Consider the following 22,522-nt stretch of genomic DNA (forward strand, 5'->3'; position numbering starts at 1 on the left):
AATACCAAAAGTATGCCCTTTGATCCTTTTAGAGATTTATAAGTCCTTGCACTAACTGTAAAGGACACCAGCCCCAACAATTAAGTCACTTACTCGATCGAGTAAGTTGTTCTTACGGGTTATTTTAGCCGGGTTTTGTTAATAACGCATGATTAGTATGAAAGGATTTCTTCATCTTCCTTAATCATCTTTACACTTTTCTAAAACCTTTCAAGTGAGAAAAAGAGTTACGTTGTCTTCATTCTTCGCGTTGTTAACAAATCCTAAGGCTAGGATCGTCGGATTGTCTTGTTCTTTACGCCGTTGAGATCGTCATGTCAAGGGTAAGCTTCTTGTATAATTTTTATAATGTTTTGATAGGTTTGTTTAAAACCCTAATTGTGCAGATTTGGGGGTTTTGGGAGGATTATATTGATTAGGTAATAATTGTATGCATATGTGTTATAGAAGGAGGATTCGTAGAGGAACACTATTGATTAGCTGCTGTGACGGTCTTGTGGTTGCTATTCCAGGTAGGGTTTCCCTACCCAGTATTGTTTACATGACATTGTTGATGATTAATCGTTTTTGTTGATTTGTATCATATCTGATATGGGAATTGGTGATTGTTGATTGTATAATGTTGTTGTTGTATAATTGTCTGTGGTTTGCGAGGTACGTCCTCGGCTAAGTGGAGTCACTTGCGGGAGTGGCTTCACGCCCTTGATTCGCCTTCTGTGGAACCTGCCACAGAAGGAATGTGCACATTTAGGAACTTGGGTTATCGATCGGATGAGATGAGTGGAGGCTTAGGTGGGAACGGCTGCGGTCCCCCACTGGCGGTGTAGAATATTTGGTGCGATGAGTATTCTGGCAGGACTACACACTTTAGTGTGTAGTCAGGTGTGTGGTGATATGATGGAGATTGGTTTGGTTGGATTGGATTGTTGTATTGCTTTTGTTGTATTGTTTGTGTAATCAGTATTGACCCCGTTTAAATGTTTTGAAAATTGTGGTGATCTATTCGGGGATGGTGAGCAGTTATTGAGCAGGTATGAGATGTCTTGCACGAGGGATAGTTGGGATAGAGTCATCACATGATCCACTAGAGTTTTCCGCTGTGTCATGAACTTAGTTTACTTTAAGTGTTTGGTTTTGGAACATTTGTATTGGTTTACAGTTTTGGTTTTGGATTGTAATCAGTTTAATTCATTTACTTAATTAAGTACATTTCGTTATTGTCTATTTGTTATACATTGCCTTGGGTAACCGAGATGGTAACATTCTCATGCCTTAAGTGGTCCTGGTAAGGCACTTGGAGTATGGGGGTGTTACAAAGTGGTATCTGAGCGATGATTTTAGAACCTGTAACTAATCAACCCAATGAACTTAGGGAGTCAAAATAAAATGAACCCGGGTAGGAGTTGTTAGGAGCTAATGCAAAGACTTGGGAGACGTCCTAAAGTCGCGATCTCGTCCTACAACTTTGAACCGGTCACTATGGGGTGTGTCTTGGGATTGTTCTGTGATTATCTATGTAAATTGCATATCTATATAGAAATGTGTTGTGTGAATCGGTGGATGAATGCATGTGGAGAATAGGGGATGTTGTGGTGAAAGATGATGAGTAATATGAGTATGTATGTTGATTGAATGATGGAATTACATGATAGATGATTTCTAATGTGGCTTATTAGAAACATGTGAAATAGGGTGTTGTTTGTTACGTATACACGTATGTTATCACTTTATATATATATATATATATATATATATAGAGAGAGAGAGAGAGAGAGAGAGAGAGAGAGAGAGAGAGAGAGAGAACAAAGTTCTCCTAAGTCCCTTACATCTATTGAGTCCCTTTGGATGAAAGGGATGGAAGGAGGAAATTGCATCTCAATGGACGGCTAGAAATGAATCTAGCTAATCTCACTCCCTAATCATTCCTAATCCCCTCCTCATTCTAATCCCCTCTCTTTACCCACTCCCTCATCCCTTACTAATCATTCACAAACACAACTTTCATTTCCTCTCATTCTCTCTCAATAACAAAATCAAAACAAAACAAAACAAAAAAAAAAAAAAAACCAATCCAACCCAAAAAAATTCCCCTCATCTCACCCTCACCCCCAAACCCGACACCCACCACTGCTACCACCAGCCGACCCTACGACACCACCCTTCTGGCCACCTCCCCGACACCACCTTCACCCAGCCATCATATCGACATCTCCCCCGACACCGCCTCCCGCCATTTCCACCACAGCACCATTCACGACCACCATTCACGACCACAGTCACCATTCAAACACCACCACCACCACCGTCTGTCCACGTCAAAAACCGGCACACAAGCCCACCAACCGCCACCTGCCTGCGTAAAAAACGGCACACCTGCCCACGCCTCCCTCCTCTCCTCCACCACTGCCGCCTCCTTCCTCCTCTCATCTGAGATCTTGGTTTTTGGCAATAAATTTGTTGTTGAATGTCGTTGCTGTTGTCTTTTTTTTTCTTATTTTTTTTTCTTTTTCGTTCCTGTCTTCTCAGATGTACGTGTGTTGTTTTTTTTGTTCAAATATGGGTTGTTTTGTTTTTGAGTTTAAATCTGTTTTTTTCATTTATTTTTATTTTTTTGGGTTTTTTCCAGATTTATTTTTTTGGGTTTTTTTTATTTTTTTTCGGTTTTTTATTATTTTGGATCTAGTATTGTTGGTGTTTATTTTGGTTTTTTATTTTTGTAATTACATATTAATGTTACTATATTTGGGTTTATTTTGGTTTGGTTGGTGTTTATTTTGTGCTTATTTGTTGTTGGTGTTTATTTTCAGATCTCATTTTGGTTTGGTTGGTGTTTATTTTTTTTTATTTTGGTTTGGTTGGTGTTTATTTTGTGCTTATTTGTTGTGTTAAAACTTAAAACAAATCTCGCCTTGTTAATATCCCTTAAAATTACACTTTTTCTGTTAAAATTACACTTTTTTTGTTGTTAAAATTACATTTTTATTTTGTTAAAATTACATTTTTTCCTGTTAAAATTACACTTTTTTCTGTTAAAATTACACTTTTTCTGTTAAAATTACACTTTTTTTGTTGTTAAAACTACACTTTTTTTTTGTTAAAATTACACTTTTTTTGTCAAAATTACACTTTTATTTTGTTAAAATTATATATTTTTTCTGTTAACATTACACTTTTTCTGTTAAAATTACACTTTTTTTTGTTAAAATTACACTTTTTTTTGTCAAAATTACACTTTTTTTTTTGTCAAAATTACACTTTTTTTGTTAAAATTACACTTTTTTCCTTTAAAATTACACTTTTTCCTGTTAGAATTATATTTTTTTCCTTTAAAATTACACTTTTTTACTTTAAAATTACACCTTTTTCGGTTAAAATTACACTTTTTCCTGTTAAAATTACACTTATCTATATTAATGACTAAAGTTACACTCTTGGACTAAAGTTACACAGACTAATTTGGACTATTTGGAAAATTTGGACTAACTAATTTGGACAATATGGACTAACTAATTTGGACTAACTAATGGAGTTATTTACGACTAAATTGAATACAATATTTACAACTAAATTTGGACTAAAATTATACAATTTTGGACTGAAAATACAAAATTTGGACTAAAAATACACAATTTACGACTAAATTTGGACTAAAAATACAATTTTGGACTGAAAATACACTATTTACGAATAATTTTGAACTAATAATACACTATTTACGACTAAATTTAGAGTAAAATTACACAATTTGTCGTCGCTACCCTTATCAAAACAATTTATAAAAACCCAATTAAATGTAGTATTTAGCCGGGTGTCGAACACGAAGACGGCGGGGGTTTCTACTTAGTCTAGGTAAGGGTCAAGTCTAGTCAAAAATTGTAAAGAGGTGAGTTTGGTTTAAACTAGTTGTAACTAATGTAAGTAATTAAGAGAAGTATGTATTCGATTGATTAAAGGACTAGGGTCTTCGGGGTCATCTAAACGAACTATGGGCAAACAAGTCGATTAACCTAGTCTAAGGTGTAGGTTTGTCTTAGGACGGGATTCAATCTCTTGATTATCCTATAGGCGATTACCAACTCTCATTGAGCAACTACCCATTCTAAAACATGCAATAAGACCACCAACAAACTCTCATTTAATGGAGGAATTAAGCTATCAAGACAAAAGGTACAAGCTTTCACTCACACAAATCGTCAAACACCTTGTATGCAATGCAAAGAAAGACAATTTCTACACCAAAGACTCAAAACTATCAACCTATCATGCCCAATAATCCGATTTAGACTCCCCCTAAACCCTAGAAGGGTAACTACTCACTCATGTTTAAATTCATCATGCTAACAAAAAGAGAAGAACAAACAACATAGAGAGAAGACATGGAAATGATTATAGCAATTATAAGAGACAAACCAAAATGTAAACAATTGATTAACAAGTGAATAAGGGAAGAAATGTACCAACAAAGTAAAGGTGATTGCTTGATTGAATAATATGAAGGAAAACTTCCAAAATCTCCCAATACAATCTTCAAAAACCAAGTGTAAACAATTGATACTCACTAATACTAACTAATTTCACTAAGTAATTACTAATTATTAAGGAAAGATTAAAGCTTGATTAAGGAAAGATTACAATAATTATGGAGGATTTTCAGATCTAGGGTTGTGTGTACAAAGGGTTTAAGGAGGGGGTATTTATAGTCTTGCCCAAGATTAAGAAGAAAAGATGAGTAAAGAGGAGAAAAGCCCAAATCCGTCAGCTGATGCGTCCTGCCGGTGGACCGGCTGCCGGTTCGCCTACCGGCAGGGCGGTCAAATTGGCTTCAACTTTGGAATTTTAGCTGGCAAGTGTGTTCTGCCGGTGGGCCGGCTGCCGGCCTGCCGGCAGAACACTGTCTTCAGAATCTTCAAATCGCTTTGATGTTGCGTCTTGCCGGTGGACCGGCTACCGGTGCTCCAACCGGTAGCGAGGTCAAGCCTCTTTTTCTCTTCCAATTCAATTTAATTCAAGCTGTTGTGTTCTACCGGTGGGCCGGCTGCCGGCCTGCCGGCAGAACACAACACTCAGGTCCTCTTCTTCCTTTTTCTTTGGCAGGGTTGGGAAGGTGTTCTGCCGGTGGGCAAACCGCCGCCGGCCTCGAGAACACTACACTCAGCAATTCTCACCTCCTCTTCATGTAAAGGCATTGGGATGCCTTTCTTGCCCCGATTCCTCCATACTCGACTCGATTCCTGCAAGAAGATACACCAAATCACAGATACGGGGATCGGGCACAAAATACAAGGAAAGGCATACAAAACCGACTCGATATGAGTCGGAATGCGGGAAAGAAGAGGGAAAATTATGTGTAAATAAATCATATATCAAACCTCCCCACACTTAAACCTTACTCGTCCTCGAGTAAGTCCAAAATCAATGTACAAGTCCCTACTATAATAGATATGGAGAGTGGGTGCACAATATAAGCATCACTCAACTAAGCTACTACCTAAGCCGATCGAGTATTAGCGCACTCAACGCCCCTTCAACTCACAATTTGACACTCATGAGGGAAAAGTGCCCTATTGCAAGGCAAGTTGGGTCTTGCTACAAAAATGTGATGCAACTATCATGAAAGCACGTAACCAAGCAATAGAATGCATCTAACAAAATGGTCCACTTTCTCATCTAAGTGGCCGAATTTTCAAGCAACTAAATGTGGCCGTGGTCGGGAGTACCGTCTCAGAAGTTCCAATGGAGGTGCCAACCCCCTAAGCATGACTCAAGCAACCCTCGTGTGACCAATGCTCAAGAAACACATTCAAGAGCGGGGAAAGGGGAAGTAGGCAAGTCCGTAGAGAATTACCGAACCAACACGAGATTCAACCAACGGGCCCATGACTAAGGGGACCTAGGCAACGACATCCTCGCGGTTTTCACTCGTCACTTAATGAAAGAACAAGGTGATTTTTGTGACACATAGTAACCAAAATCACTCTCCTAACTCGACTAGCGAAAACGTGCCCGCAATCTAATGTGTAAGATCGTCCTATGTCCAACGAAATGCAAACAAAAGTAAAGTGCACACGATATGAAGCAAGGGTTGTAACGGGGCTAGGGAGTAGGTCAAAACGGGATTGGTGCAAGAACCGTTTGGATATGTGGAGTTCAAATCAAGAATTGCCGACACATCATAACCCATTTCTTATTGCAACACATGAGACACGTCTATGCCCTAACATAGCAAAGATCACCTAAACTATGCAAAAATTGCATAAACCCAACTCAAATTGGAAAAACTTTGAAAGTACTCCTCTTATTTCTACAAATGGTAACGTCTACACCGTAACAAAGGCTCGGTTTCTCAAACCATGCAAAAAATGTGTAAACCCGACTCATTTTGGAAAAACATCAATTTGCCCGTTTATTTAGCAACGGCTTTTTCTTCCCCGTTTAATGATGAGGAGGGGTGTTGCTTGCCTTTTTCTTTTCTTGACAACAAATATATACAACACGCATGACTTAATATTTTTTTGATTTTCCACAACTTTTTCACTTTTCTATTTCGTTTTTCATTTCTTTTTCAAAACCTCTTATTTATTTACAATGCCGAAAACACCAAGCTTTTGACCCGAGTGGACATGTACACTATCCACCATCAAGACCCAAATCACCTCCTATAACACAACTACAAAACCGACCAATTCTTGATTAAGGAAGGGTGGTTATGGGATGTAGCTATTTTGGTGGGTTTGCCAAATGGAAAGGCTAAAGCTCAAAGGGGGTGAAACAAAAAGGGAGATAATGGAAGGGACAAAACAAGGCTATTTGGCTATGTGAGGTTCATACAAACTGATTTTCCTTCATATCATGTGCTCAAAATATAATGCAATTTCACGGTCTAAGGACAAAATGACACACTTATGCGTCTTGATGTGACACGCCTCGCGAGGAGGCCTACTCTCAAACCTAGATGAGGGTGGGGTATGAATGTACCCACCCTAGGAGGCTCTACCCTTACCTTTGAGTAGCTAAGTCGAGCCTTAGGTCTAGCCTACAGCCCTAGGTCTCACAAGGTCGGTCTAAACTCATTGGTCAAACCCGCTTCCCTCGGCTAACTAAGAGGTCACGGGTGCGAGTCACGGGGAGGGGAAGGCACAATTGGACGCATAACTCATCACGGGGGTACTTGGTTCCCTTCCTAGACCACATTCATGCAAAACATTTATATACAAGCGGATGTGAAACTTTAAATTGAAAAACATATATATACAAGGACATATGCATGCGAGAATCGAAAATGAACACAAGATAAACATGCAACGACTTTGACTAATCCTAGCAACACATCAACACCAACAATCCACAAGTTCCCCAAGGGAACATCCAAGGCACAAAATCCCATCCTCCTTCATGTATTCAAGAGATAAAAAGAAAGAACGGTAAAGGAGTAAGAGATTAGAACGAGTTTACCAAGCGTCTTCTAGCTCCTTTTTGTCTCGAATGGTCGATGTCTATGCCAAAGGTTAGCCAACAAATAACATATATATACAATGCAATGTTTTTGTAATTTTTGAAAATTTTCAATTTTTAGGCATTTTTTTGAATTTTTATCAAATTTAAAGGTATATACAAATATAAACAAATATTCACAAAGTGGATATTTCCCTCCCCACACTTAAACATTACTCGTCCCTGAGTAAGTCTCCAAGGGAACAAGTCTAGGGAGAGAATAGGTAAAAGAAAGGAACATATTTTTGTATTTTTGAAATTTTTGAAAATAGAAATAACATATTTTGAGTTTTTTTTTAGGCCCTCCCCACACTTATTCATTTACATGGGAGGGCAAGTTGGAGGAATAAAAGAACTTGTTTTTGGATTTTTGTAAATATTTGAAAAGAAATAACATGTTTTTGTATTTTTAAATTGGCGGAATTTCCTCCCCACACTCATTTATTTACATATATCCGATGGAAATAAATGTGTGGAGGAAATTCGAAAATGAAGTACGTGTTTTTGGTGATTTTTGATTTTTCAAATTTTTAGTGGTTTTTTCAAATAAGCATGCAATGCATGATCTAATCTATATGCAATATTGAAATACAATACAAGCTATACTATATGAATGCAATAACTAAATGTGACAATATATTACAAATTTGAAATCTAATGCAATCCTATATGAATGCAACTAAGTGAATTTCTAACTAAATGCATGCGAAAAATTAAACATGAATGAGAGAATTTGGATTAAGGGAGAGGTCATACTTGTCATTTTGGATTGAAAAGAGAGGAAATTGGGCCACCAACTCCGCCCTCGGGACTAGGAGTCCATCTCATCATCATCATCATCATTTTATCCGGTAGTAAACGCGGAGCCTTGAATCAAGTCATCGGGGTTGAAGGTGAAGTCACCTCCACTACCGCCGCCCATGAGACCTCCCGTGAAGTCTACACTCATGTTCATCACACCGCCATCACCTCCCGTAGAAGCATCTCCCATAAAGGCCCCACCGGACCCCGAAGCACCCACATCACTAGCAAAGTAGGGCCGAATGCCCCCTATCCAATGGGCGTTATGCCCCTCCGGTGAAAAGATAGGGGCGGAAAAGTAGTCCGGTTGGAGGTTAAAACCTCCGTGGACCATCGTCCCATCCGCTCTCGGGTAGTTCCCACCGGGCCATGTAAAGTAGGAAGGGTGAGGGGCATCAAAGGGCATGTAATCCCGTCTACAAAAGTCGTCGTAGATCGGGTACGTACCGGTGGATTGATCATAATAAATGCGGTCCAATTTCCACCCCAAGATATCCCTCTCGCTAGTGGCCTTGGCCGTGGCAATATCCATCCTCTCCATCCACTCGGTAAGAGAAGGTGGTAAGGGAGGATAGGAAGGTTGGATCGAGGAGGACCCCTCACCTTGTTGGAATTGCCATGGTGGGGGTTGGTGGGTTTGAGGTGGGTATTAGAGGGAGGAAGGAGTGTCCATTCTACGGTCTCGTGTATATACACGTGGAATATTAGGAGGAGGTTGGTCGATGGGTGGTTCTTCTTTAATATCAAGGAGGTAGTAATCCTTGTCCTTTTCAATTTTTATTGCCGTGACATTGGGGAGCGGGATTGAATTCTTGTAATTGATTTGCCAATACTCCTTGTTGTCAATGGGGTTGGTCTTAAGCCAACCAAGTTTGGTGCCCAAGTAATGCTTAGTCAAATAAGTGTCCCCGGGTATCCAATTCATGGTAGAAAGGTCTACCGGATGGTCCAAATTACGGGCAATACGGGTGATGATGCCACCCACATGTATTGGGACTTTTTGCCCTGGGGAACTTGCAATTTTCGACAAATGAATGGCAAGGTGGTGAGCCACATTAATTTTGAAGGCGGTGGGTTTTGTAAATAAGTAGGACCCCAAAATTTCAAGTTCATTGGTCCGGAAAACCCACGGCTCATCCACCGCAATAACAGTGCATCCCATAAATCGATGCCACACCCGAATGACGGGATTGTGGCAACTAATCGCAGCCCTTTTCACTCCAACTTTATCCTCTAGACCAAAAATTGCTTTCCAAACTCGGGAATAATGAAAATCAGCGGGTGAGTTATGTGATGGGGCATTTTCTAACCCAAACATGTTAGCCAACCGACCCAATGTAATATTGTGCTCCCGGTTCATAAGGCGGAAACTAAGGGTAGCCACCAAATTTGTTTGTCGGTGCTTTGTAATCCGCAAACTACTCAAAAATTCCCAAGTGATACGGGGGTAAGTATATTCATGCATTGAGTACATTCCCCTCATTCCTACCCCGGCAAAAAGAGCTTCCGTTTCCCTAGCTAACCCGAGGGCCGACAAGGACGGATGATGAAGAAACTTAGTGGGGCTTAGGGGACGATTTTTAAATAAAATAAACTTACCCTTCTGAGTTTGGGTGGCAAACTCAACTGTAGGAAAATCCGGGTCGGGATTAGTATCGCTAGCGGCTCGAGCAATCAACTCCGCTTGGTCCCTTGCTACGTCGGCTCTAGTCCTTCTTCCCGACATTGTGAAGATTAGAGGTGATTGGTGAAGGTAGGGGGAAGTTTGATTGAGATTTGAGGGAGTTAGGGTTGATATGGGGGAAAAACAAGAAGGAAATGAAGGAGGAATGAAGGAGGGTGTCGTTGAAATGAAGGAGAAAAGAAGGGTCTCACGGGTTTTAATTTGGTCTGATGGGTGTGTTCTGCCGGTATGCGAACCGGCTGCCGGTCTGCCGGCTGAGCATACCCCCAAATTTTTCTATTTCGTGAATTTTTCTCAAAGAATTTTGACCTCGCTACCGGTGGACGAACCGGCTTCCGGTCCACCGGTAGAACGCTCCTCTCATTTCCAATTTCCCTTTGACAGGTGTGTCCTGCCGGTGAGCCGGCTGCCGGCCAACCGGCAGAACACCACTCCATTCATAAAATAAACTTCCCAACATTTTGCCATGAGTGCTCTGCCGGTGAGCCGGCTGCCGGCCTACCGGCAGAGTACTCCTTTTCACCAAGTTTCAATTTTTCTTCAAGTCTGCACGTGTATCCTGCCGGTGGGCCGGCTGCCGGCCCGCCGGCAGAACACAACACTCATTTAATTTTCACCAAAACAATTTGGTCTCGGTGCCGGTAGGGGCACCGGCTGCCGGTCTACCGGCAGAGCACTACATTCAGCTCTTTTTCACTTGTTTTCCTTCAACTTGCTCAATTTTCTTTAACTCGGAATTCGAGCTTTTTCGTTGACCTCGGGATTCGTGTTTTCCACAACTACGCTGACGCATCATGTCGGGATTTCGGGTCAAACGAAAATAATGCTTGTTTTCTTCAAATGTGACCTCCGTCACCAATCCAAAGTTGACAAAGTATGGTTCCAAATCTCTCATTATCTACCTAAAATGCATGCTATATACAAATGGTGGTTCTTGAGGAACTCCACCAAACCAAGGCTTGCTTAGTTTTGAAATCAATCATCCCCCAAGGATGGGGGGTCTTCCAAATCAACTTCATTTCGGGTATCAATAGGTAGACCCTCATAGAAGTACTTAACTCGATGACCATTCACCTTGAAACATTCTCCCTTGTCATTCTTCAACTCAAAGGAACCGTAAGGGAAGACGACGACTACCTCAAAGGGTCCCGACCACCAGGACCTCAACTTCCCGGGGAATAGTTGAAAACGGGAGTTGAAGAGTAGTACCTTGTCACCCACAACGATCTCCTTCCTTGTGATTTTCGAGTCATGCCATTTCTTGGTCCTTTCCTTGTAAAGTCTTGCACTCTCATAAGCATCCATCCTCAACTCATCAAGTTCATTGAGTTGAAGAAACCTCTTGTTTCCCGCGACATCCAAGTCGTAGTTGAGCTCTTTGAGAGCCCATCTTGCTTTGTGTTCCAATTCGAGAGGTAAGTGAAAAGACTTGCCATAGACCAACCGGTAAGGAGTAGTGCCGATTGGGGTCTTGTATGCGGTCCTTAGAGCCCACAACACATCATTGAGCTTAGCACTCCAATCCTTCCTAGACTTGTTCACAACCCGCTCCAATATAGCCTTGATTTGTCTATTGGAGACTTCCACTTGCCCATTTGTTTTGGGGTGATAAGCTAGAGCTACCTTATGCCGGACACCGTACTTCTTGAGGAGTGCATAAATGGTTTGGTTGATGAAATATGAACCACCATCACTTATAACGGCCCGGGGTACTCCAAAACGGAGGAAAATATAGTCTTTGAAAAGCTTGGAAACAACCTTTGAGTCATTGGTAGGGGCGGCTATTGCTTCGATCCATTTGGACACATAGTCCACCGCAACCAATATATATTGGTTGCCAAATGAAGATGGGAATGGTCCCATGAAATCCACACCCCATACATCGAAAAGCTCAACTTCTAAAATGTTTTTCAACGGCATCTCATCTCTTCTTCCAATGTTACCTCTTCTTTGACAAGAATCACAAGAGTGAACCATGGCATAAGCATCTTTGAATAAGGAGGGCCAATAGAAGCCACAATGAAGAACCCGAGCTTGGGTCCTAGATGTGGACAAGTGCCCTCCATAAGTGGTAGCATGACAAGCTTGGAGAATTTCACGGCCTTCTTCTTGAGAAACACATCTCCAGTAAATCCCATCATTGCACTTTCTATAGAGGTAAGGGTCCTCCCACACATATTTTTTTGCTTCATATCTCAATTTCTTCCTAGCTTGGTTATCAAATTCTTCGGGGATAAAGCTAGAACTCAAGAAATTGGCTATATCCGCATACCAATGGGTGGAATGGGTAATAGCAAGGATAGAATCGTCGGGCAACCATTTATCAATAGGGACCCCATCGTCTTTGTCCCCTCGGGACTCCTTAGTTAACCTCGATAGATGATCCGCAACAGGGTTTTCGGATCCCGACTTGTCCTTGATCTCTAGATCGAATTCTTGAAGGAGTAGCACCCATCTCAAAAGTCGGGGTTTAGCATCCTTCTTCACCATCAATTGTCTCAAGGCGGTGTGATCGGAGTAAACCACCACCTTAGACCCAACAAGGTATTGCCGAAACTTTTCCACGGCATGGACAATTGCTAGCATCTCTTTCTCGGTTGTAGAATACCCGCATTGTGTTTGATCAAGGGTATTTCTTGTATAATATATCATATGGTGCTTCCTATCCACCATTTTCCCAAGTACCGCACCAACCGCGAAGTCCGAAGCGTCACACATGATCTCAAAGGGAAGGTTCCAATCCGGAGCCCAGATTATTGGTGCCGTGACCAATGCTCTCTTCAACCTATGAAAAGCTTCAAGACAAGATTCATCAAACACAAAGGGGGCATCCTTAAGGAGTAGTGAGGTCAATGGCTTTGCTATTTTTGAAAAATCCTTGATAAAACGCCTATAGAACCCGGCGTGGCCTAGAAAAATTCTCACTCCCTTAACATTGGAAGGGGGTGACAAGTTCTCTATGACGGAAACTTTAGCCCCATCGACCTCAATACCCCTACTTGAGACGATGTGACCGAGTACAACCCCTTCTTCTACCATGAAATGGCATTTTTCCCAATTAAGGACGAGGTTGTGCTCCTCACATCGCTTCAATACACTAGTCAGGTTCTCAAGACCATGTTCAAACGAGTCTCCATGGACACTAAAGTCGTCCATGAAAACTTCCATGCTTTTTTCTAGGAAATCAGAAAAGATTGCCATCATGCACCTTTGAAAGGTGTCGGGCGCATTGCAAAGCCCAAATGGCATCCAACTGTAGGCATAGACTCCTATTGGACAAGTGAAGGTCGTCTTATCTTGGTCATCCGGGTGGATGGGAATTTGGAAAACCCGGAATAACCGTCTAAGAAGCAATAGTATGCATGGCCCGTGAGCCTTTCTAGCATTTGGTCAATGAAGGGAATCGGGAAATGGTCTTTTAGGGTGGCGGCATTGAGCTTCCGATAGTCAATACACATGCGCCACCCGGTCACGGGTCTAGTAGGTAGGGTGGTGCCATCCTCTTGCTCAACCATTTGTACCCCCCCTTTCTTTTGTACCACGTGGACCGGACTAACCCATTTACTATCGGTAATTTGGTATATAATACCGGCCTCTAGAAGTTTCAACACTTCATTTTTCACCACCTCGGCCATCTTTGGGTTAATCCGCCTAAGACCGTCAACCTTGGGTTGACTCCCCTCTTCCAAAACTATTCTATGCATGCACAAACTCGGACTTAGGCCCTTGATGTCATCAATGCTATACCCAAGTGCCCCTCTATGAGTTTTCAAGATTTCCAAAAGCTTCTTTTCTTGGGACTCACTTAGGTTAGCATTAACGATCACCGGGTAGGCCTCCCCCTCATCAAGGAAAGCATACTTGAGTGAGGGAGGCAAGGGTTTGAGTTATATCTTTGGAGGGAGAAAGCCCTCCACTTTCTTCAATAGTTCCTCATCAACTTCATGGTCCTCCTTCATTGCTTCATCATGCAAGGAGATTTGAAAAACCTCTTCCATCTCCGCTTCTTCACGGGCTACTTCATGTACCACCTCATCTACCAACTCAATAGTGCTCAACCTTTCCATCTTTGGTCCTTTCATCAAATTCGGTAGGTTAAATTCGATGTTGTTGCCCTCAATTTGGAAGGTTAGCCGCCCATTATTCACATCAATGAGAACTCCTCCGGTAGCCAAGAATGGCCTACCAAGGATGATGGGAGTGTGGCTATCTTCCGGAATATCGAGGACAACAAAATCGGTGGGAATCAAAAGCTTTCCAACCTTGACGGGTACGTCCTCAAGCACCCCCATAGGGTGTTTGACGGACCTATCCGCCAATTGGAGAGTCATTGAAGTGGGAGCAAGGTTTTGAATGCCGATTTTCTTGGCAACCTTTAAAAGAATAACACTCACACTTGCTCCCAAATCACAAAGAGCTCTAGATATGGGCACACCACCAACTACACATGGGATTGAAAAGCTCCCCAGGTCACCAAGCTTAGTGGGCATTTTATTAAGGATATGAGCACTACATGCTTCTTCCATAGCCACTATCTCTTGGTCACCCAAGACTCTTTTCTTTGTCAAAATATCTTTTAGAAATTTTGAGTAGGTTGGCATGTTCATAATCACCTCCGTAAAGGGTAGGGTAACCTCAAGCTTCTCAAGCATGTCACAAAACTTGGCATACTTGAGGTTTTCCCTACTCTTTATGGCTCTTGAAGGGTAAGGAATTTTTTGAACAAGTTGAGAATTGGAAGGTACCTTTGGAGGAGCCGAATTCTTTGTTACCTTTTTAGAGTGTTGCAAAGGCACTTCTTCAATAGCTTCCTCCTTATAAGGGAGGTCTTCCACATATCCATCAACATCCTTGTCTTCTTGTATTACCCTTCTAGACAAATCTTCACAAGTTTTCTTCCCTTTCTTGTCTTCACTAGCTTTACCCAATGGTTTAATGGGTGAGCTTTCCTCTTCCCCATTCACTTCCAACTCATTCCTCTTGGGATCTTCATCCATTTCCACCACAAGGTCCTTGTAGGGGTCCTCAAGCTCTACACCACTCCTTAGCACTACCGCATGAGCATGGTGGCTATTTGAGGCATCCTTGGAGCTTTGTCCTTGGGCCAACAAACCACCGGGCGACCGTTGAGGGTTAGCCATAGCATGAGAAGCCATCCTAGATTCCATTTCCCTCATGTCCTTAAGGAAGGTAGCCCTCAAGTTTGCTTGTTCTTGTTGAGTTGCCTTAGCAAAATTTGCCATCTCTTGACTATGTTGAAGTTGCATGTTCTTTATTATCTTCAAAAGCTCAACTTGAGAGAGCTCACCTTGGGGTTCTTGATAAGGTTGGTTGGCTATGGGTAAAGGGAACCCATAGTCATACCGAGCATTGGAACCTTGGTTGTTGTTTTGCCCCCCTTGGAAGTTAGCTCTAGGACCATTGTGGTTGAAGTTTGATCGTAGACCTTGTTCTTGAAACCCTTGAACATACCCTTGCCCAAATCCTTGGTTTGCTTGGTTCACTTGATTCCCTTGGTAAAACCCTTGGTTGCCTTGATTTCCACCAAAATCTTGGTATCCTTGTGCTTGATTCCCATAATTTTGGTTTTGATTGTTGTTTGGCCATTGGTTTTGATTCCCGGGATTAGGTCTTGGGTTGGGGAATATTCCCCTTTGTTGAGCAAAACCGGGTGGATTGTTTGGGGCTTGTGGTTGAAGGTGTTGTGGGTTTTGAACATTGGTACTTTTGTAACTAAAGTTGGGGTGGTTCCTCAAACCGGGGTGGTAGAAATTGGTATTTGGATTGTAGACGTTCGGGTTGTTGAAAGGTGGTCTTGTGGGTCTTGAATTGTTGTTGAAACTTTGAAATGCGTTAACCTCTTGAACATTTTCATCGTAGACACCATTGTAATTGTTGGCACACAAGTCATATGTGTGACCACTTCTTCCACAAAGTTCACAACTTGAGACTTGAGCCACTTCCTCCATGGGTGCCCCATGTGAGGTTGCGGCTTGGTGCACTTGATTTCTTTGAAACTTCTCAAATTGTTTTGTGAGTAAGTCGAGCTTGGCATTTGTCTCGGAGTTGGATGAGTTTTCCTTAGGAAACTTCCCATTCCTTCTTAGCATGTTTCCTCTAGAACCATAGTTTGCTTCCGAATCTACCATTTTCTTGATCAATGTCGTGCCCTCTTCATCACTCAAGTGATCAAATCCTCCCCCCGCAGAGGCATTTACCATCTCCTTAGTCCTTGGTAGCAAAGTTTGGAAGAATGTTTGAGTGATGTACCATTCCGGTATTCCATGGTGGGGGCAACTTGCTATCAAGTCTTGATAACGGTCCCAAGCTTCACCCAAAGACTCCCCGTCCTCTTGTTGAAATGTATGAATCTCATTACGGAGCATCGCGGTCTTTGAGGAAGGGTAATATTTGGCCATGAATGCTTTAGCCAAGGCATCCCAAGTAGTGAAGGTATCCGGTGGGTGAATGTTCAACCATCGGTCCGCTTTGCCCGTCAATGAAAATGGAAACAACATCATTCTCAAGGTGTCTTCAGACACCCCATTCTTCTTCATCATTGAAACTTTCCTCTTAAACTTCCGGAGATGAGCATGGGCATCCTCTTCAATATGCCCCCCGAACAAATCCTTCTCAATTAACCCGACTTGGGCGGGATGCATTTCAAAGTTGTTTGGGGCCAAGGCGCCAAAATTGATAGGGTTACATAAATCATTATGGTTAGGCCGGTTATGATCTCTAAGAGCCATTTGTGGTGGAGGGTTTTGCATGTGATGTGGTGGTGATTGAGGTGGGCTATTTGGAATAGGTAAGTTATGAAAAGGGTTTTCTAGTAGAGTCTCAATTGTGAGGTTTGGTTGAAGTGTGGTTGTGGTATCAATATTTCGTGGGATGTGTGAATTTGGTTGGTCAAAGTTTGCTTGAGGGGAACTATTCCTAACTCTCTCAAGGGTCCTTGTCCTCAAGGTTCTAAAAAGCCTTTCGGGGTCGGAGTTGAAGAGAAGAGCTTGGTGGTTCCTTCTAGGCATGCACTTGACAAATCGTTAGTCTTCTAGTGTTTTTACACACTAGGGGAAGGCAAGAAATCACACACTCTACAAAGAACACACAACTACTAAAACAAACTAACAATTAAGATAGGACTAAAGCAAAGACTCTAAGCAAAGACTAAGCATAACCTAACCCCATCCCCGGCAACGGCGCCATTTGATAATGGGGATTTGTCGTCGCTACCCTTATCAAAACAATTTATCAAAACCCAATTAAATGTAGTATTTAGTCGGGTGTCGAACACGAAGACGGCGGGGGTTTCTACTTAGTCTAGGTAAGGGTCAAGTTTAGTCAAAAATTGTAAGGAGGTGAGTTTGGTTTAAACTAGTTGTAACTAATGTAAGTAATTAAGAGAAGTATGTATTCGATTGATTAAAGGACTAGGGTCTTCGGGGTCATCTAAACGAACTATGGGCAAACAAGTCGATTAACCTAGTCTAAGGTGTAGGTTTGTCTTAGGACGGGATTCAATCTCTTGATTATCCTATAGGCGATTACCAACTCTCATTGAGCAACTACCCATTCTAAAACATGCAACAAGACCACCAACAAACTCTCATTTAATGGAGGAATTAAGCTATCAAGAGAAAAGGTACAAGCTTTCACTCACACAAATCGTCAAACACCTTGTATGAAATGCAAAGAAAGATAATTTCTACACCAAAGACTCAAAACTATCAACCTATCATGCCCAATAATCCGATTTAGACTCCCCCTAAACCCAAGAAGGGTAACTACTCACTCATGTTGAAATTCATCATGCTAACAAAAAGAGAAGAACAAACAACATAAAGAGAAGACATGGAAATGATTATAGCAATTATAAGAGACAAACCAAAATGTAAACAATTGATTAACAAGTGAATAAGGGAAGAAATGTACCAACAAAGTAAAGGTGATTGCTTGATTGAATAATATGAAGGAAAACTTCCAAAATCTCCCAATACAATCTTCAAAAACCAAGTGTAAACAATTGATACTCACTAATACTAACTAATTTCACTAAGTAATTACTAATTATTAAGGAAAGATTAAAGCTTGATTAAGGAAAGATTACAATAATTATGGAGGATTTTCAGATCTAGGGTTGTGTGTACAAAGGGTTTAAGGAGGGGGTATTTATAGTCTTGCCCAAGATTAAGAAGAAAAGATGAGTAAAGAGGAGAAAAGCCCGAATCCGTCAGCTGCTGCGTCCTGCCGGTGGACCGGCTGCCGGTTCGCCTACCGGCAGGGCGGTCAAATTGGCTTCAAATTTGGAATTTTAGCTGGCAAGTGTGTTCTGCCGGTGGGCCGGCTGCCGGCCTGCCGGCAGAACACTGTCTTCAGAATCTTCAAATCCCTTTGATGTTGCGTCTTGCCGGTGGACCGGCTACCGGTGCTCCAACCGGTAGCGAGGTCAAGCCTCTTTTTCTCTTCCAATTCAATTTAATTCAAGCTGCTGTGTTCTACCGGTGGGCCGGCTGCCGGCCTGCCGACAGAACACAACACTCAGGTCCTCTACTTCCTTTTTCTTTGGCAGGGTTGGGAAGGTGTTCTGCCGGTGGGCAAACCGGCTGCCGGTCTTCCGGTAGAACACTACACTCAACAATTCTCACCTCCTCTTCATGTAAAGGCATTGGGATGCCTTTCTTGCCCCGATTCCTCCATACTCGACTCGATTCCTGCAAGAAGATACACCAAATCAGAGATACGGGGATCGGGCACAAAATACAAGGAAAGGCATACAAAACCGACTCGATATGAGTCGGAATGCGTAAAAGAAGAGGGAAAATTAGGTGTAAATAAATCATATATCAATAACCGGAAAAAAAAAAGACCAAAACATCAAAATTTAAAAAAAAAAAACAAAACGGAAATGAAAAAAAAAACGGGTCAATGAAAATTAATCTATTTTAGTAGATCTAAGATTAAAATAAAAAAAAACTCACAAATTTGAAACAATATTATATAGCAAGACGATATAAGGAGAAAAAAAACAAAAAAAAAAATAAAAAGAACACCCAAACATCAAGTTTAAAAAAAAAAAGAAAAAAAAATTAGAAAAATGACGTCGGGGCGGCGGCAGCGGTGGTGGTGGTGGCGGCGGTGGCGGTTGGCGACTTTGGTGGTTTCCGGTGGGTGGTGAATGAGGAAAAGATGAGTAAATGATTTATTTGGATTTTTTGGGTTTTTTATTTGTTTGGTTTTTTGGGTTTTTTTTTTCTTAGTTTTTTTTGGAGAGAATATGGAGAAGTGAGATATAGAGAGAGAATGAGGAGATGTGATAATGAGTTGATGAATGAAAGATGAGGAGGATTAATGTAGTTAATGAGAAAATTAGAGGAAGATGGCAAAATTAGAGCATTAACCTTAATTTTTTTGTTCTCATCTTAGCCCTCCATTTCCAAGATCCAATGGCCCATAATGGGACTTATGGACTCACATGTAAGAGGAGGAGTCATTTGATCTTATTACTATATATATATATATATATATATATATATATATATATATATATATATATATATATATATATATATATATATATATATATATATGTATATATAGAAATTGCATCAAGTGAGTCTAGGTATCTTAGGTGAGTCTAGCATTTTAATCTCATCCATTAGATCTACTCCTAATCAACGGCTGAGATTAAATCTCAGAAATTATAACAAACGTATAAAAGCTTAGAATTCAAACCTGTCTCTCATAATTCAGTTTCACTTTCTCTCTCCTCCGTCTCTTTTCCTCGCTTTCTCTATCTCTCTCTCTAAGTCGAAAATAATCCTCTGAATCAAGCAAACAAACCCTAGGTTCCTGTTTTTTACTCGCTTTTATCAATTCATTCACAAATCAATCAAATTCGTGTGTTTTTCAGGTTCTCGTTGCTACAATGGGTGCAGATTCTACCGACATTAACATGCAAACAGGTAATTTCCGTAATCCTTTCGTTTTCAGTTTTCCTTTTCGCGATTTCATCTGGATTCTATGTCGCTGATCATTCGCTATTGTAATTTCATTACTCCGTTGCTTTTCAATTTTTTAGATTAATCGATTTTATGTTTGCTTCAATTTTAATGACATCCGTTCACTTCTACTTCAATTTGACGGTCTCCTTTCCTTTGATTATTCTCGTATTTGCTTTTCTCTTAAATATTAGGTGCAATCTCCTTGTATTTGTTGTTTTTCCTATCGAATTTTCATATTTGCGTTTTCCTCTCGCTTCGCTTACAATCGCATTTGCTTTATCGTCACATTCCGTCAATTTTGATTAATTTGTCTTTATTCTCGTTGCTTTTCGTTTTTTAGGTTAATCGATTTTTGTTTGCTTCAATTCTAATGAAATCCGTTCACTTCTACTTCAATTTACGGTCTCCTTTCCTTTGATTATACTCCTAGTTCTTTTGTCTTAAATATTAGGTCAAATATCCTTGTATTTGTTGATTTTTACGTTCAATTTAGGTCAAATTTCATTATATTTGACCTCTTTTCCTGTCTTGCATATTCCTGTTCCCCTGCCTCGTATATTTCACTTCTGTCAATGCTTACAGCTCACTTTGTTACAATATCAATGTTCAGTAACACAATCACATATATTCATTTCCTTGCACATATAACATATCTTTTGTACCACTTCCGGATGTCCTCTTGTTCTCATTGTTACTTCAATGTACTTTAGTTTCTTGTTCTAAATTGTAGTCCGGCCTCTTCGCATATTCCTGTTCTCCCGTCCATCCTTATGTCACTACATTGTCATAGTACTAGTATTCTTTGTAACAATGTTACTCTTTGTAATACCACCGTTGTATTTCATGTCACTAATACTCGTATTTTCCTCTTTGTATTACGAGACTCAATCATCGTCACTCAACCCCATTCTACGCCAATTGTCCAAGAGCGACCCAATCCTCAACCAAATAATCAGCTTGTTCTATCTCACACGCTTAATGGAGGTGAGCGCTGGATGCGTGTGGTTGAGCACAAGTTTAGACCTACCATTGGTGCAGTTTTCACCTCCCTTGAGGCTGGAATCAAGTTCTATGAGGTTTATGCTCGGGCATGTGGATTTACCCCTCGGAAGCACAATACGAAAACACTACGAGGTGCTGTTGCACACCAAAAATTCGTGAGTCCGCAACCGTCAAGGGTTCAGGGAATCTAAACCGAAAACAGCGTCCCGAACCAAGGATGTTGAGAATATGGGTGATGGTTCGTCCACGCTAGTTCGATTACGGCGAGTTAAAATCACAAGAATTGGATGCCGAGCGTACGTCGGATTTGCCCTTCTACATGGCCTTGATGGCCCAAACTATGATTGACGAGTTTTTCAAGTCCACAATCATCGTCTCACCTCTCGTCTCGTAACAGAGATCTCGATAAGATTTCACGATCCCTTGATATGTTCCAGAAGACGCTTATCTTGGACAACTCCAAGTTGAATATTGGCGCTGGATTGACCTTTAGACAGGTTAAGGAACTTTTCAATGGGTATGAAAATATCGGTGCTACATTGATAGATTTTAAGAACTTTCAAAGAGATATCAAGTGCTACATTGGGTTACGAGATGCTGACCTTTTCATCGATCGACTCGAGAAACTCAAAGCGACCCAACCGCAGTTTTACTTCGCCTATGATGTTGATCCGCAAAACCGTCTAACAAAGTTCTTTTGGGCTGATGCTACATGTATTAGAAACTACTCATTCTTTGGGAATGATGTGAGCTTCGACCCTACTTACGGAACCAACAAGTATGATATGGTTTTTACACCATTCACAGGTGTTAATCACCACAGAAAGTCGGTGTTATTTGCCGGTTGTCTCTCGTTACACGAGGATGACATCTCCTTCCAATGGACCTTTCAAAGATTTCTTGACTCGCCATGGGACAAAAAGAGCCGATTCATGATCACGGATCAATGCCCTGGCATAAAGAAGGTAATAGTGTGACAATGTTATCGAATGAGACTTACTTAAATTTACTCACTTGCTCTTTCCCTATCACTGGTCAATATCACGTTCGACTTGTCTTTGTTTCATTATGGCCGGCATACAACAGCTTTCCCTTCATTTTCAAGACAGCTAGGCATCGTTATTGTATGTGGCATATTACACAAAAGATCACGGACAAAGTTGGTTCAAGACTCTGCGAGAGACACGGACTTCCTTGCTCGCTTCAACGCCGTTGTTTGGGACCCTGATATGGAGCCGTCGGAGTTCGAAGAGAAGTGGCAGAAGGTCATTTCAGATTTTCGAGTGGAAGATAATGATTGGTTGACTACAATGTTCGACTTACGACACCATTGGATTCCCGCCTACCATCGTGACCTTGCCTTGGGCCGCATATTAAGAACAACACAGCGATCGTAGAAAGTACAAATTCGTTTTTCAAGCGCTATGAGAATCACTTTGGTACACTGGTCGAATTTTGGATGAGGTAAACAACTCTTTTTCATTCCTTACGCACACCGGGAACAGTGTATGTTACAGTACCATTGTTTCATTGTTACATAAAT

The 22,522-nt window shown here is 41.2% G+C and overlaps 1 non-coding gene across 1 annotated transcript; it reads left to right on the forward strand.

The window, feature by feature from the left end:
- Window positions 1-16,255: 16,255 nt before the first annotated feature.
- LOC141625036 (small nucleolar RNA R71) lies at window positions 16,256-16,362 on the forward strand. Its single transcript, XR_012534835.1, has one exon. It is a non-coding gene; the product is annotated as a small nucleolar RNA R71 (small nucleolar RNA).
- The last annotated feature ends 6,160 nt before the right edge of the window (window positions 16,363-22,522 follow it).

This window comes from Silene latifolia, chromosome X (assembly GCF_048544455.1).
Source record: "Silene latifolia isolate original U9 population chromosome X, ASM4854445v1, whole genome shotgun sequence".
NCBI lineage: Eukaryota > Viridiplantae > Streptophyta > Magnoliopsida > Caryophyllales > Caryophyllaceae > Silene > Silene latifolia.